Consider the following 13,055-nt stretch of genomic DNA (forward strand, 5'->3'; position numbering starts at 1 on the left):
GATTTGGGAATAGACAACTGTAGTCATGCTCTGAAAGTTTTAGACTGAATTTGAAATAAATTCAGAAGATTTGCATAAATAATATTATTGAAAACACACTGGCAGAATTTTTAAAGCCAACAAATTTAATTTTATTTGCTGTTTCTTACTATGTTCCAATTATGAGGTAAATCAAAGGAAATAATGGATAATTTAAAATATGATCAGCATGTGAATGGTTTCTCTTTCTGGTTTCTGAAATAACATTATTTTACAGTGAGATAAAATTCTTGGGTTTTGTTATTTTTGTTTTTGTCTTGTATAATGATCATAAATCCTAGTAATACTTTCAAAAATTGAATATCATTGCTTATATCTTCATTCAGCATCGTAAGTGTTCTATGCATTTCCAAAATTTTGATTGTAACATTTATATTAGATACAATGGAAATTTGGGACTTTATATATTTTTAACTGTGAATGCTTAAATTCCAGAGGATTTTTTTTTTGGGGGGATTTTGAGAATAATTTAATACCTTAACTTCAAGATACAACTACAGTCCAATACCATTATTTTAATTTAAAAAACAGATCCTTACAAGACCAAAATAACCCACAGGCCATAAGGTTAGTTTTCCTTTTTTGTTTAAACAAATGTACACCACAGTGTTTCAACAAGTAAGGCAAATGCCATGAATGTGAAATCTGAAGATTACAATATATACCACATCTAGAACCCAGGGGAGGTGAAATAGACAAAAGTGGTAGTCATTTGTATGGAACATTGCTGAAGTGAACCAAACAACTCCCATTTTGCTTTCTGACCCCATTTTGTGAAACTTATAAAAAACATGTTGTTTGCTGTGATAGATCAAAACAAAATGTGTGTGTAGCGTTAAGATAAGTAAAGTGACGAGCAGTGACGCACATAGTGACTATGCAGTCACTGAGAAAAACATTTGGCAGTTTGTTTACACCAAATTTACATTAGTTTTAATGGTAAAACTGGTAAAAATATTTACTAGATGAATTTGCAGAATTCAGGACTTGAAAAACAAATGAGGTAATGTGTGAACTTGTTTTGATGTGACTATATAAACTGCAGACTGATCAGGAGCGAGCGGGCACTACTCCACCGACAGAGTCTGTCACTATGTCCCGCTGACAAGTGACAAGATAGTGCTCCCCAGCTCGAGGCCCCTGGTCGCTGCATGCTATTACTCCGATGACTGATTGCCGATTGCTGTGAACCGAGCATCAATAAAACCTCATCTGAGGACCAACCACCGGCTACGTGAGTGTTATCTTATTCCTACCTGGTTCCCGATCCAGTACAGGCCGCAAGTGTTACGACGTGCTCGTGACATCATTCTAATTAAACAATCAGGTAACAACATCATGAGAAGTTGGTCTGTAGCATCAAAACTGTCCATTTAAGTTTCTTTTTTCTTGACAGAGTTCCACATTGTCTCCAGTCTCTTTGTTACGTTTTTTGTGAGAACCATCACAGAATGGGTCTTTTTGGACCAACGGCAGCTTTATCTCCCAGATCCTCCATTTCAAGATCATGTACTATCTTGGGGTTGTCTTTCTGGATGTGACGGTTTACCATTGCTTTATTCCGATGATCTTTAACACAGAATCTTTTGTAAGATAGGTAACCAACAGCAGCTGTTCCAGCAATCCATTCAACTGGTATGCTGAAATGGAAGTCAGACCCATGGCGCCGTCACCGGCAAGGCATATTCGCAGGACACCGGCCACAATGGGCTAGCAAAGACCACCGGAGTCAAAGCACAAGAAGCTTTAGAGGATCTTAAAGTAACTACCAACATACATTGATAGGTAGGATCCAAAAGTTTGGAAATTACTATTCGGTTTTATCAAAATTTACTGAAACCAAACAAATATGAAACAAAATAAACCTGACTTAATGAACAAAGATTATCAAGATAATTTCCCATTTTCTGCAATTTGTTATTATTTTATTTTTATTGCCTCATAAAAATTTAAATACCAAAAGTATTTATTTAAATGTTACTTATTCTAAAGTTTCTTTTTAATTTTTAACTCTGGTTAGACATTATATTTTTTTAGTATGTGTTGTTGATTAAAAAATTAAATTCTAAATGCTTAAAAAATTATTAACCCAGGTATAATGCTGTAAGTCATACTTTTCTAAAACTAGTAGTAATGAAATTGTTTTGCAAACCATGTTTCTATATAATGATAATACCTTTCAGTCATTTTAAATAACATGGCACGTCTTTGTAAATTAGGGAATTTCCTTTGTTTACTTTTCATCTTAAGATGAATTTAAGGTTGATGATTTTGGTATAGAATATGTAGATATCTGGCTATGTTAAAATTTTTTTTTCATTTGCCGTGTTTTCATTGTGATATAGTTTGTGGAACATATTGTATAATATAATATACATACAAATTTATATGTGTAAATAACTTTATATATGTATACAAATTTACATATGTATAAATTAGTGGACTATATGTGTAACATGTATATATATAATATATGTTCAACAAATATATATATGTAAATATATATAAAACATTTAGTGGAATATCATTAATTCTATGGACTCTTCCAGGTTTTATGTATCTGTGAAATACAATTAAATCCTAAAGGTTTTATGGAATGTGATGGTAATCTTTCTACCATATGGTGATTAACCTTTATTTGCTTGAAAATGGTCTAGTTAACATAAAAATGCATATTTAGCAGGAATACTTTTCCAGACATATTGGTTTCATTTGATTATATAATAATGATAGAATTGAAGTTTATCAATTCAGATTCACTAGATTTATTTTGCTTTTAGTAATGTTTTTATTTTTTTCTGATCTAAGAACAAATTTTTCTAATATATTTTGTTGCTTAAACTTAGCTAAAACTGAGACTTCTTATGCTCATACATACAAAAATGTAAGATCAGCATACAAGACAAAAATAAAGTGATACATTCTCACTTCTCTAACAATATGGGGATGTGAATAGTCTCCCAAAGTAAATGTCAGTACAGTGCACAAATAATTAACAAGTCTTCAGAGGAAAACATTATTCAGAGTGGAACAGGCTGATCACAAAGGATCCTATCAAACTAAACAACTATGAAGTTGTTTAAAGAGAGTTTTTATGCAAATAAGAAATCATTTCCATTAGGTGGAACTGTTAAAAAAAGTATGTTAATTGCATACTTTTAGACTTTGTCCCTTTAAGTAATAAGTTTCTAATTCCTTATTCCAAATATCTATCTAGTGATCCAACAACAAACTGTCAGTCAGCTGTCCCTGTACCCCAATTCCTTCAAGTCTCAGATATGAACTAAATAGGGGAAAATTAAACAGAAAAGTCTGCATTTCTTCAAACCAATATTAAATGACATATCTAGCTAATCATAGCCTATGCAAATCTGTATCTATGTATCATCTGTCTTTATGTAATTTTTAACTGATTGGGTAGGACCAGTGGAAAAGTAACCTTGCTGCTTCTCAACTTGATAAAAAAATATGATATATTTTACTCCATTATTTTCCAATTTCTTATGCTGGTACACAGTCATCAGGACCATGTAAAGGGAAGGTCCTACAATCTCCAAATCAGGGTAAAAATGCCTCAACTTAATGTTAGCAAACACAGAAGGGTGTATTGCTGAGCAAGCAAAAGCAACTGCCTTTGGAAACACCAGCTACCAGGTTATGGATTTAATTTGGGAGTGAAGATTTCAGTATCTACTCTTAATATTTCTACCCCTGTCAGTGAATATTATTCTGTAGTCTCAAATCCCTCAGAAATGTTCCATGCTGATTTATCATTCACCTGGAATAACTCAAGCTCACTACTCATTAGAGTCAACTGTATTTTAACAAATTTAATTAGCAAAACATACTAGACCAAGAGGGCTTAAAAACATCAGAGGGGGAGAGTCTTAGTGCTTCTTAGTGACATTACTTATAGCCACCTTCAGAGAACATATTAAATAACACAAAGACAGAAAGAGACATTGAAACAGAAAAGACATTTTGGCTCCCACAGTTAGAGACCGGTCATATTTAAGGCAAGTTTCTCTAAATACAAAGTTCCTAGAAAGAAGAAAATCATTGAGAGATGCTGTGCCAGAACTGACCAGCATTCTTCAATGACTCTAAATGATCAGATGTTGACATTAAAATTACTGCATAATTTTTATACCAGAAAATCAAAACCAAAACAAAACATAATGTTCACAGCTACTGCTAAGTTATAATATGGTATAATCTTGACATGTCTTATGCAACCTTAATGTTCCTGATAATGAGTTTGGTGTGGTGCCATTCTCAAATGATGTCTATATCACATCTCCAAAGGAAAAAATACCACTTGTTTGTTTTCTACATGAGGGATTCTAAAAGTCATCCCCAGGACTCAAAAAGATGTATTATATCCAAAAGGCTGCAGGGACAATACTGGTGACAGTGGGCAAGCACAAAAGGGTCTGGTCATGTAGCAAAACCTGGACACTCAAGTTTTAAGGCTACTTTCATTAGATTAGGTCTTTCAGAAAGTGACTTTTTAGCTTAAGGAGATGGCAAGAATAACAAAGAAGTATTCTGAAAATTTCTAATAGCATCTACCAGCAAGAAGATAACCATACAAACATTTTTCCTCATCCTGTCAAACTGCACTGAAAGGGACTGAGAAAGGATGTATTGTGTTGAATCAGATAAGAAGTGTGGTACTGTCTTCCTTAGTTTCCAGTACCATTTCTTGTTGTGGACTGTCTCTTTAGGATATAAATCATAGAGATTCTTCATGGATCCCAAAACTGATTCATTTTTGCCCCTTCACCAGATGTGTCTCACCCAAATTGAAATGATTGGATATGACTTTGATCACCATTATGTTCCCCCAACTCCTCCCAACAATATCATGACCTCTAATTCATAGTACACTGCTAGGTTTATCTTTTCCATGCTGAAAAGTTCTAACACAGCATTCCTCAGTGGAACATTCTAGGTTTGCAGGAATTATTCTTTTGGGTGACACTTCTGTGTCGGTCAGCTGTCATATACCCCAAATATCTTCCACTTTGTTGCAGTGTCAGAGCTCTCTTCACGCCAATCAATATGTCTCCCTGTGAGTCACTTTGAGTAATGTTCAATTAGGAGAACTGTGACTCTCTCCCTATGATATTTTTCAGGCTCTTAAGATCTAATATTTTGCATCAATTAGAACTTGTTTTTGTTTCTGACTATGCTTTTGCTACATTTCTCATTTTGCTATAATCATCTACAACAGGGTGGCAAAAGATTTTTACCTCTCAGTTTTTTAAAGGAAACACTTTTGAATACAATGCACAAATATATATCTTGGAGTATATTATTCTCACACCAGAGAGATTGGAGGAAGTTTTAGCCAGGAACATGACATCAGAAGACATAGCATATGGAAGGAAAAATAAACTGCAGCCCTAGAAGGTGAATGCTCAGGTTCACCTTATGTCCTTAGAGTGCAGAAAAATGTTGGTCCATGGAACAACAGAGACCTGATTTTCCATAAGCAATCTAGATGGTAGTTGTGCATTGTAGGTTAACAGGATGAGTTAACCTTGTCTATGACATATTTTAAGTTAATTCAAAATCAGAGGCTGCTAGCATTTCTCTGCACACACAAATGATTACCTTCGTTTAATTCAGTGCTTCACACGGAATAAGCAAGACTCCTCCAGAAATATAATTGCTTTCCTCTGGATTCCGTTATAAAAATGGAAAAGGAACCATTTAATGGTTCATGCTTTAAGACTAGAAGTATGTGAGGATTTGGGCAGGACATCTCAGGTAGCCTCATGTTTTAGTCAGCTTTGTGGTTTTGTGATTCAGAGATCTGGCAAGTACAACTTTGAGGAAGGAAATGTTTAGTTGGATTTACTGTTTCAGTGTTTCATCCATGATTGATGCACTTCCATAGATCTGGGCTCAAGATGAGGTAAAATATCATGGTGGAAGAGTATGAAAGGAGGATGAATAATGACACAAGGAATTAGGAATGAGAGAGAGCTTCACTCACAAGAGATAAAATATAAATACCAAATTTGTACCCCAAGAGACCAAAATCCTTCAACTATACACTACCTGCCTGTAGTTACCACCTAGTTTATCTATAAGAGTGAACTAATCTTCCAGTTAGGTTACAGTGCACATAATCTGATCTCTTTCATTTTCTCACACGGGAGCTTATAGGGGAAACCTCTTATGTATATGAGAACATTTCAAATGGTTGTCAGTAATTTTCTAAGAGATAACTTGAATAATGGGCCTGGAGAATATAAATATTTTAGTTCCTAGTAATGATAGAGGAAAACCAGGAATGAAAACAGCAAAAGTGGAAAATACCTTTGGTTTTCTCATGGTTGTATTGAAACAACAGGACAGACAAAGGATTATCAGAAGGACTCCTCGAAACCTTAGCCTCTGAGAGTTTTCCTTTGAAACTGACACCCCAATGTACTTGCTCTCTTTTGTCTTTGTTCCTTGCAATAAAGGAGTTCCAGGTATTCAAGTGAAGCAAATGGAAAACCCAGGAATTAAAGGGTTAATACAGTTGTGAAACCAGGAAATATGGAAAGAATCATAAAGAGAGGTCAGAATGAAAGGTTCCCAGGCCTCAAGGATCTGCAGAACTTCCCCACTGCATAGCACAGCACTAGCTGGTTACCCATGTAGAAAGCCACCATTTGTCACAAAGCTAAGGCGCTCTATAAATTCTCAAAGTATCAGGATGAAGAGCAAGGTGGTATACATGGATATGTGGTACATTAATCCTTTTTATTGAAGACACAATGAATTTTCTAAGCTGGTCCCTCAAAATGGGTTAAGGCAATGTCTCTAGATTGAAATCTTATCTGCTTTATTGCTGTCTCTGTGCAATATTGCCAAAAAAAAAAAAAAAAAAGTTCAATTCTGGCCTAACTATCCTGTTGTATTCTGTGCTTATCATGGTCCTTCTTCCTGTCTTTTTACCTCTTTATTCCTTCTTATTGCTATTATTTTACATTCTAACCCCAAACTTTCATCACCCTTCTAGCCTGTCGTCCAGCTGATAAACCGATAAGTTTCTGGACAATTGCCTGGACCCTAAATTTGTATTATGGACACTGGAGATTGTTAGGCAGTCACACCTGACAAAGAGTTTGTAGACTTTTCTGCCTCCATGGATGCTCTGCATGCAACTACATGGGCCAGTACTTTACTACCTATGTTTCTCTACAAAGAGGTCTTTAATATCTTGGTAATAAATGATTCACTAACATTGACCGTAAATCTTGGAGGCTTTCTGCACCCCAAAGTTCCTCTGGAATGAATTTCCCCTCTAGAGCAAATTAATTCAGCTCCAAGGAACAGAAGAATTACTCTTTTAATAGCAACAGCTTCTTAATTTCTATGCACTCTATAATATCAATATTCAATTATATATATATATATATATATATATATATATATATATATATGCTTCACAGTTTCACTTCAGGGATTGATGGACATGACATGATATAATAGAACATTACTGAAAAGTGGGTTGTTTGCATTTGGCATTGTCACAAAATGTCCAGGTATGTTGTCCAATGTCAAAGCTATAGGCCAAAGATCAGGGAACTTGTTGGATGTGAAGTTCAGACAAGGTTGTGTCAAAGGTACTCAGGACTAGAGATCAAGGAATGGACTTTGCATAGAAATCCCAATGACACTCTCATTTGCAGCCAGATTGATGTTCTGACAGAAGATAACTTCCCACTAAATCATTTCTTAATTACCCAGAGTGACCTAGGACCACCCTGTCTCACAGTGGAATAGCAAAGACCACAAGCTACTACTCCTAGCTGGGGGCCATACCAGCTTGCTGGCAGTTGGCCAGCATTGGTTTCCTGGGCTCTGCTGCTTCTGTTCTTATATATTGAAAACCAAAGCCCATTGTCAAGTATGAGAGAAGATAGGGAAGGCAAAGCAACTAAACCGTCTCAAACAGGGAATCACAAGAAGGATTTGTGAAGATAACATCCCTCAGAGTTCTAATGCCTGGGTCTATGTGCTACAGATGGTGGATCTCTGCCTGGGTGAGGAGGTTGTGTTGTGCTATGTATTGTTCAAGCCCTGCAGTACCATGAGGACAAGACCTGCCCAGAGGTGGTAGTATTAAGGGAGGGGCAGTGGAACTGTGTCAGGTGCAGTGAATGAAGTTATATATAAAGGGAGGACTGACAGAAACAGGAGTAGGGTAACATCTATGAGGCCCAACTTAAGAAGATCATGCTGACCATGCTGACCATGCTGACACAGATTGGGGGATGGCAGTACTTGCATGCCTTTCCCCAGTGAAGAAGGTAAAAGTCCTTATGCAACTTCAGCTCTATGAATTCTCAAGTACTATTGCCTTGTTAAGTTTAAGAGAAAGGTGGCATACAAGAACCTATGGAAACTTTATCATAAAAGGATCATCATCCAAAACATCCCATTTCCAGGGCAAAATAGTAACATTAGCTATGTTCCCTAAAATGTCAGAGGATTTTGCAGTATAAAAGGAGAATAGGAAAAGATTATAGGGAAGTGACTTGGGTAAGCCAACCATGAAGAAAGGTGAAAGGTGCAGCTAAATTCATACTACTGTAAGGAGAAATTGTGGTATCCTTTAGATCTAATGGTGAAGAGGGGTAGGGACTGGGAGGCAAGTTTTACATTCAATGCAAGCAAAACAAATAGAATTCACATAGGTCATACTGAAAGATATCATTACCTGTGAAATCCTAAAATGAAGGACCTTCTGCAACACCTTGCCTTCAGTAAAACAAGTAGTGTTTTCAGCAATGGGGAAAAATCTCCAAGTGTTCCTCTGCATGGATCAAACTGACAAAGCTTAAATGTCTGGCAAGTATCCAGATTCCAGATATCAGTGAAAAAAATCAGATATACTACTAAATGGCCTGGGGTCAGGACCAAAAAGACCATCAGTCAAACCTACAACCCAATGTGTATGGACAACAAGGCTTTGGATTTACCCACATTCTTAAAAACTGTGGAATATGAATATTAATATAGGTCTCTCATCTGGCCCAGAGACATAACATCTCATACATACTTTTGAAGATACCATTATATGTGGGCACTCCAGTGTATATTTTGTCTAGAAATATGAGAATCTTTGATGAACACAGAGGAGGATAAAATTTCAAGCATGACTGAACTAATGCAAAATATATGGAACCTCTTCAACAGAACAGAAAAACACATTACAATATTAGCGAGATAGAGCAAAAGGAAACAGAAGATAAACACCCAAAGGGAAAATGCCATCAATAAGAAATGACAATTATGAGATAAGTAAACATTATAAATGCACTTTTATGTTGTGATTTGTGAGGAAGAGTGTGCAGAATTGTGTTCACAAACATAGGTTCCAGAGTTTTACATGAAAAGCCCTGAATAACCTAGGAAAATAGGATATGATGGTGGACTTAAATAGCAGGGTCCCAGGTTAATCCAATAGGAACATAAAACTTACTGTGGACGACTGGGCTTACATGGGTGTTTGTAGAGTTGATCAATGCTATCAATAAGTGCAGAGAAGGCAGACATCAACACAATCAGAAAACAGGTGGTAAAGCTAGGTGAGGACACTCCAACTCTCCAACATCATGGGGATCTCCATAAAATGACCCTAGAGAATTCTAGAGCTTCCAAATGTCCACCCCCAAAGAACATAAGGTTCACATGCCTCATGAATCATTCACAGGAAACAAATTCCACTTCCTTGCTCAGCTGCCTCTTGACATCTTTCTGTCTCCCTAACCAGCTACTCTTCCCTAATCCCATATTGATATCAGCATTCCATCACTCCCCTTTTCTTCTATCATCCCCAGCTTCCAGCACCCTGACCACAACAGGGCACCAACAAACCAAGATTTGGGGGTATTGAATTTCTCCTCTCCAGAGCAGGCCTAAACTCTTACCATCTTTTGTAAGATGGTCACTAGGGCTTTTAGGCATTGTCACTTGGGCCAAAGTCAGTACAGGTGTGCCTTTCTGGTCAAGATATTCTTGCAGGTCACAACTATCAAGGGCCATTCTTAACAGTCAGTCCTGATGTAAATCACCACAGAATGGGAATGTAAAGACAGCTGCAGCTGCACACTGTACAAGGTAATGCCTTTGGAAGCTGAAACCCTTGAAAGGGATACTCCATCTCATTGACCTTAGGGTCTGCTTTCATGGCAGCTAGGAATCCCTTTCCCTTTACTGCCCTTCACCCTCACAAAGCTGTGCCACTAAGAAGGCAGGCTGAGAGAGCCCAGAGGCACCTGAGTTTGACCAAAGCCTCCAAGGCCTCAATACATCTGTATTTGGGGAACATGGGGAATCTTGTTTCCTTCAGAATATGGAAATATGGGCCTAAAAGTGTTCCTGGAATGCAACTGTCCTTTGGTGCATGGGAATTCCCAAGGATTGCCTCTGGCCCAGCTGTGATCCCTTCCCAGGTGCCCTGACAAACAGGCTGGTGTGGCAAAGAGCACCACACCTCCTTGAGTATAGGGAGCAAAGAGAAAAGGTTAGGGCAGCGCTGGGCTAGCATGCAGGGCAAACAGGGCAAAACAACAAGTTATGGAGGAACCCAAGACTAGGGATCTCTCATGGGAAAACTTTCCAGCCTTTTGCCAATTGAAGGCCAAGGGCAGCAATAGGGGTGTGCCCCCTCAAGGCAGCTTCAAGACAAAGCAGTCAATGACATCAGTTAAATCAATTAATTAACAAGTAAAATCAATCAACTAACAAAACACCCAATTATATTAGCAATTCAAAATAATATAAAGAGGAAATCCCAAAATCATGTGTGAAAGAGAATGCTGTAAATTTCAATGTAAAAGGCAAAATGAGACATTTCATGTGACAAAATAAAGGAAATAATTTAAAGGTATTTAAATTCAGATTACTTGAAAAAAAGACCTCTTTGTATGTGCAAAACGATGTAAGCAAATGTGAGATACTAATAATAAATAATAATAAATGTGAGATTATGAAAAAGTATAATACATCAAGAGATCGCACTTCAAAATCAGAAAAGAGTAAAATGAAAAACTAGAGTTAAAGCAACACTTAAATACTGCAGTAGTAAGTGTAAAAATCCACGAATTAATATATCAGGTTAAAATTACAAAGGATGGTGACTATCACTAGGCCACAGCAAGACAAAGCAGCGACTGACGTCACAGAGACCAGCAGCAGGCGCCCACCGCAGGTGGCGCTTGGGAGTTGACGCAAAATTCCTTCCGGCGCCAAGGCCTCAGGCTGCGGGCAGGTTGGTGGGAGAGCACAGGCTATCAGGCTTAGCAAATTGCAGCTGGGCCCCGCTGCTGCTGCATGGTGGGTGTAGACCGGCCCCAGCAGCACTTAGGGCCACATGGCGAGTGAAGCAGGGGGCGGGGAAGAGGAGGCAGCGCCAGAACCCCGAGACCTGGACGACCCGCTCAACTGCCGCCAGTCGGGGGCGTTCAGGGAGCCGGTCGGGGAGGAGAACCCGGGGTCCACCCCTATAGCGAACTGGGCCTCATGGGCGGTGCCTGCGGGCAGGTGTGAGGCGGCCACGCTGTGCCCTCTGGAGGTAGAGCAGGTCCCCCAGGCCCTCCCATGGATAGAGGGGGCGTCCCCAGCGGGAGGGGCGGTTCCGCTGCTGCTGGATGTGGTGGAGGTCGTGGAGATAGAGACCCAGGAGCAGCAGGAGGAATCCGAAGACTCTCCAGAGGAGAACTTGCTGGCACTGACAGCGCGGGCTTCGCCGAAGAGGCGCTCCCCAATGCAGGAACTCGCGGTTCTACAGTGGGAGCTCAGGGCCACGACTGCCCGCGGTAGCCGGTCCTACACTCGGCTGAGGCGGAAGCTGGCCCGAAGGCGGGTATCCTACCTTGATCGCCGAAGGGCTATCATCGACAGCATCCCTGGCTTCTGGGCCAAAGCTGTATCCTTCTCTGGCTCACACTTTGGGGTTTCCCAGAGGAGGGGCTGCGGTTTGGGGTTGTCCAACTAGGAAGGCTGGGCGGGGGGAGATAGCACCAGAGGGCTGGGGCTTCAGCACACAGGCAGAGGAAATGTGCAAGTGAGAGCAGTGAGAGAGAGCATTGTCAAGGGAAACTGCCTAGGGGTTTATGACCATGGCAGCAGAGGTCACCAGGACTAGGCCCGAGAGTCTTGGATCATGGCTCAAAGCCGGCCCAACACTGTGGCAGGCTCTGCTCAGCTGTGCATCACCGGGCAGCACTACGTCCTGCTGACAAGTCCGCATCCTTTACCCCTGGTGTTGGTGGAATTCCTAAAGGCCAGGTCTAGTTCTTCAGGGAGCACGAGGTACAGCTCCCAGGTTGCTGCCATGACTGCTCCTTTGTCATCCAGGCCCAAGGGCCATATGGCCTCAGTGGCCCCAGGCATGGCTAGGCATAGGGGTGCAGGGCACCTGTTGCACACAGAAGATCACAATACGCACACCTGCTGCCTGTGTATGGAGGCAGGGATCTATCCCCAAACCCCCACACACCTGAAGATGCATGAGTAGGCATGCTGCCCCTGAGCAGTGCCAACCCAGCACACAGGGATCTGGGCTGAGTTCTGCCCCGCCACCCCAAAACACCCACTGATCACACAGCATGTGGGCAGGCCAAAGGCCCTCTGAGGAATGCCTGGGATCTGGAACTGGGACAGATCCGTGCAAAGGTGCAGGTCCCAAGTCAGGTCCTGTACCTGTACCCAGCTCTCCATGCTCTACCTGTTGGATCTGGAGCCTCTGGCCCTCCCATCACAGCAAATGAGAGTTCCTTGATCCAAGGCAGATGGGGCATCATCCCCAGTTGTCCGCCATCATCACCCACCAAGACAAAGACCTGCTGGGCTACGTGTCCAATTTGGAGGTTAGCTTGAGCCCTTGTGACATTGGGGATGGAGCGTGGATTCCCCTCAGTCCTGTAACAGAAGCTTTGTCCTTGCCTTCCTCCCTGGCCTGGCAGGTGGAGGACATGAGCCCTGCCAAGAATCGCTGTAGCATG

Source organism: Sciurus carolinensis, chromosome Y (assembly GCF_902686445.1).
Source record: "Sciurus carolinensis chromosome Y, mSciCar1.2, whole genome shotgun sequence".
Lineage (NCBI taxonomy): Eukaryota > Metazoa > Chordata > Mammalia > Rodentia > Sciuridae > Sciurus > Sciurus carolinensis.